This window comes from Nasonia vitripennis, unplaced genomic scaffold, assembly GCF_009193385.2.
Source record: "Nasonia vitripennis strain AsymCx unplaced genomic scaffold, Nvit_psr_1.1 unplaced0006, whole genome shotgun sequence".
Taxonomy (NCBI): domain Eukaryota; kingdom Metazoa; phylum Arthropoda; class Insecta; order Hymenoptera; family Pteromalidae; genus Nasonia; species Nasonia vitripennis.
The window spans coordinates 195,001-200,000 of record NW_022279785.1 but is presented as its reverse complement, the minus strand read 5'-3'; positions in this window follow the sequence as shown (position 1 = coordinate 200,000).

Genomic DNA, 5,000 nt, shown 5'->3' with positions numbered 1-5,000 from the left:
TGCGAGCACGAATGAGCAATGTGCGAGCACAAATGAGTGATGTGCGAGCGTCAATGAGTGATGTGCGAGCGTCAATGAGTGATGTGCGAGCGTCAATGAGTAATATGCGAGCGTCAATGAGTAATGTGCGAGCACGAATGAGTGATGTGCGAGCACGAATGAGTGATACGCGAGCACAAATGAGTGATGTGCGAGCGTCAATGAGTGATGTGCGAGCACGAATGAGTAATATGCGAGCGTCAATGAGTGATGTGCGAGCGTCTATGAGTGATGTGCGAACACGAATGAGTGATACGCGAGAGTCAATGAGTGATGTGCGAGCGTCAATGAGTAATGTGCGAGCACGAATGAGTGATGTGCGAGCACGAATGAGTGATACGCGAGCACAAATGAGTGATGTGCGAGCGTCAATGAGTGATGTGCGAGCACGAATGAGTGATGTGCGAGCACGAATGAGCAATGTGCGAGCTCAAATGAGTGATGTGCGAGCACGAATGAGTATACCGAAATCTCAGGGTTCACCCAACTGCCCTGGCAGAAATGCGACCCTCCCGGGGCTCTTCCGTTCGGAAGATGGTAGATAGGGACAGTGGGAATCTCGTTAATGCATGCGAGCAATCTTCGTATAGATAGCTAAACGTTTCAGTTTACTGATTTAATCATTTTCTGCTCCCGCCGTTCGCACCGATCCCTATGTAATAATATTTCGCGCCTGACGTGATCACATTTCGTCGTAGATAGTGACAGTTATAATGTAGATTTATATAGCAAGAATGAGAGATATGCGAGCACGAATGAGTGATGTGCGAGCACGAATGAGCAATGTGCGAGCTCAAATGAGTGATGTGCGAGCACGAATGAGTGATGTGCGAGCGTCAATGAGTAATATGCGAGCGTCAATGAGTAATGTGCGAGCACGAATGAGTGATGTGCGAGCACGAATGAGTGATACGCGAGCGTCAATGAGTGATGTGCGAGCGTCTATGAGTGATGTGCGAACACGAATGAGTGATACGCGAGCGTCAATGAGTGATGTGCGAGCGTCAATGAGTGATGTGCGAGAACGAATGAGTGATGTGCGAGCACGAATGAGTAATATGCGAGCGTCAATGAGTAATGTGCGAGCGTCAATGAGTGATGTGCGAGCGTCAATGAGTAATGTGCGAGCACGAATGAGTGATACGCGAGCACAAATGAGTGATGTGCGAGCAAGAATGAGCAATGTGCGAGCACGAATGAGTGATGTGCGAGCACGAATGAGCAATGTGCGAGCTCAAATGAGTGATGTGCGAGCACGAATGAGCAATGTGCGAGCACAAATGAGTGATGTGCGAGCGTCAATGAGTGATGTGCGAGCGTCAATGAGTGATGTGCGAGCGTCAATGAGTAATATGCGAGCGTCAATGAGTAATGTGCGAGCACGAATGAGTGATGTGCGAGCACGAATGAGTGATACGCGAGCACAAATGAGTGATGTGCGAGCGTCAATGAGTGATGTGCGAGCACGAATGAGTAATATGCGAGCGTCAATGAGTGATGTGCGAGCGTCTATGAGTGATGTGCGAACACGAATGAGTGATACGCGAGAGTCAATGAGTGATGTGCGAGCGTCAATGAGTAATGTGCGAGCACGAATGAGTGATGTGCGAGCACGAATGAGTGATACGCGAGCACAAATGAGTGATGTGCGAGCGTCAATGAGTGATGTGCGAGCACGAATGAGTGATGTGCGAGCACGAATGAGCAATGTGCGAGCTCAAATGAGTGATGTGCGAGCACGAATGAGTATACCGAAATCTCAGGGTTCACCCAACTGCCCTGGCAGAAATGCGACCCTCCCGGGGCTCTTCCGTTCGGAAGATGGTAGATAGGGACAGTGGGAATCTCGTTAATGCATGCGAGCAATCTTCGTATAGATAGCTAAACGTTTCAGTTTACTGATTTAATCATTTTCTGCTCCCGCCGTTCGCACCGATCCCTATGTAATAATATTTCGCGCCTGACGTGATCACATTTCGTCGTAGATAGTGACAGTTATAATGTAGATTTATATAGCAAGAATGAGAGATATGCGAGCACGAATGAGTGATGTGCGAGCACGAATGAGCAATGTGCGAGCTCAAATGAGTGATGTGCGAGCACGAATGAGTGATGTGCGAGCGTCAATGAGTAATATGCGAGCGTCAATGAGTAATGTGCGAGCACGAATGAGTGATGTGCGAGCACGAATGAGTGATACGCGAGCGTCAATGAGTGATGTGCGAGCGTCTATGAGTGATGTGCGAACACGAATGAGTGATACGCGAGCGTCAATGAGTGATGTGCGAGCGTCAATGAGTGATGTGCGAGAACGAATGAGTGATGTGCGAGCAAGAATGAGTAATATGCGAGCGTCAATGAGTGATGTGCGAGCACGAATGAGTGATGTGCGAGCGTCAATGAGTGATGTGCGAGCACGAATGAGTGATGTGCGAGCACGAATGAGCAATGTGCGAGCTCAAATGAGTGATGTGCGAGCGTCAATGAGTGATGTGCGAGCGTCAATGAGTGATGTGCGAGAACGAATGAGTGATACGCGAGATCCAATTAGTGAAGTGCGAGCGTCAATGAGTGATGTGCGAGCGTCAATGAGTAATGTGCGAGCACGAATGAGTGATATGCGAGCGTCAATGAGTGATGTGCGAGCGTCAATGAGTGATGTGCGAGCACGAATGAGTGATGTGCGAGCACGAATGAGCAATGTGCGAGCTCAAATGAGTGATGTGCGAGCGTCAATGAGTGATGTGCGAGCACGGAGGCTCGAAAAAGTCTAAGTCGCCCCACACGCATTGCTTTCTCTCGGAGGCTCGAAAAAGTCTAAGTCGCCCCACACGCATTGCTTTCTTCATCGGTTGTCAGATTTTCTCTCGGAGGCTCGAAAAAGTCTAAGTCGCCCCACACGCATTGCTTTCTCTCGGAGGCTCGAAAAAGTCTAAGTCGCCCCACACGCATTGCTTTCTCTCGGAGGCTCGAAAAAGTCTAAGTCGCCCCACACGCATTGCTTTCTCTCGGAGGCTCGAAAAAGTCTAAGTCGCCCCACACGCATTGCTTTCTCTCGGAGGCTCGAAAAAGTCTAAGTCGCCCCACACGCATTGCTTTCTCTCGGAGGCTCGAAAAAGTCTAAGTCGCCCCACACGCATTGCTTTCTCTCGGAGGCTCGAAAAAGTCTAAGTCGCCCCACACGCATTGCTTTCTCTCGGAGGCTCGAAAAAGTCTAAGTCGCCCCACACGCATTGCTTTCTCTCGGAGGCTCGAAAAAGTCTAAGTCGCCCCACACGCATTGCTTTCTCTCGGAGGCTCGAAAAAGTCTAAGTCGCCCCACACGCATTGCTTTCTCTCGGAGGCTCGAAAAAGTCTAAGTCGCCCCACACGCATTGCTTTCTCTCGGAGGCTCGAAAAAGTCTAAGTCGCCCCACACGCATTGCTTTCTCTCGGAGGCTCGAAAAAGTCTAAGTCGCCCCACACGCATTGCTTTCTCTCGGAGGCTCGAAAAAGTCTAAGTCGCCCCACACGCATTGCTTTCTCTCGGAGGCTCGAAAAAGTCTAAGTCGCCCCACACGCATTGCTTTCTCTCGGAGGCTCGAAAAAGTCTAAGTCGCCCCACACGCATTGCTTTCTCTCGGAGGCTCGAAAAAGTCTAAGTCGCCCCACACGCATTGCTTTCTCTCGGAGGCTCGAAAAAGTCTAAGTCGCCCCACACGCATTGCTTTCTCTCGGAGGCTCGAAAAAGTCTAAGTCGCCCCACACGCATTGCTTTCTCTCGGAGGCTCGAAAAAGTCTAAGTCGCCCCACACGCATTGCTTTCTCTCGGAGGCTCGAAAAAGTCTAAGTCGCCCCACACGCATTGCTTTCTCTCGGAGGCTCGAAAAAGTCTAAGTCGCCCCACACGCATTGCTTTCTCTCGGAGGCTCGAAAAAGTCTAAGTCGCCCCACACGCATTGCTTTCTCTCGGAGGCTCGAAAAAGTCTAAGTCGCCCCACACGCATTGCTTTCTCTCGGAGGCTCGAAAAAGTCTAAGTCGCCCCACACGCATTGCTTTCTCTCGGAGGCTCGAAAAAGTCTAAGTCGCCCCACACGCATTGCTTTCTCTCGGAGGCTCGAAAAAGTCTAAGTCGCCCCACACGCATTGCTTTCTCTCGGAGGCTCGAAAAAGTCTAAGTCGCCCCACACGCATTGCTTTCTCTCGGAGGCTCGAAAAAGTCTAAGTCGCCCCACACGCATTGCTTTCTCTCGGAGGCTCGAACAAGCCCCACGCGCCTCCGACTAAAAGTCTAAGTCGCCCCACACGCATTGCTTTCTCTCGGAGGCTCGAAAAAGTCTAAGTCGCCCACACGCATTGCTTTCTCTCGGAGGCTCGAAAAAGTCTAAGTCGCCCCACACGCATTGCTTTCTCTCGGAGGCTCGAAAAAGTCTAAGTCGCCCCACACGCATTGCTTTCTCTCGGAGGCTCGAAAAAGTCTAAGTCGCCCCACACGCATTGCTTTCTCTCGGAGGCTCGAAAAAGTCTAAGTCGCCCCACACGCATTGCTTTCTCTCGGAGGCTCGAAAAGTCTAAGTCGCCCCACACGCATTGCTTTCTCTCGGAGGCTCGAAAAAGTCTAAGTCGCCCCACACGCATTGCTTTCTCTCGGAGGCTCGAAAAAGTCTAAGTCGCCCCACACGCATTGCTTTCTCTCGGAGGCTCGAAAAAGTCTAAGTCGCCCCACACGCATTGCTTTCTCTCGGAGGCTCGAAAAAGTCTAAGTCGCCCCACACGCATTGCTTTCTCTCGGAGGCTCGAAAAAGTCTAAGTCGCCCCACACGCATTGCTTTCTCTCGGAGGCTCGAAAAAGTCTAAGTCGCCCCACACGCATTGCTTTCTCTCGGAGGCTCGAAAAAGTCTAAGTCGCCCCACACGCATTGCTTTCTCTCGGAGGCTCGAAAAAGTCTAAGTCGCCCCACACGCATTGCTTTCTCTCGGA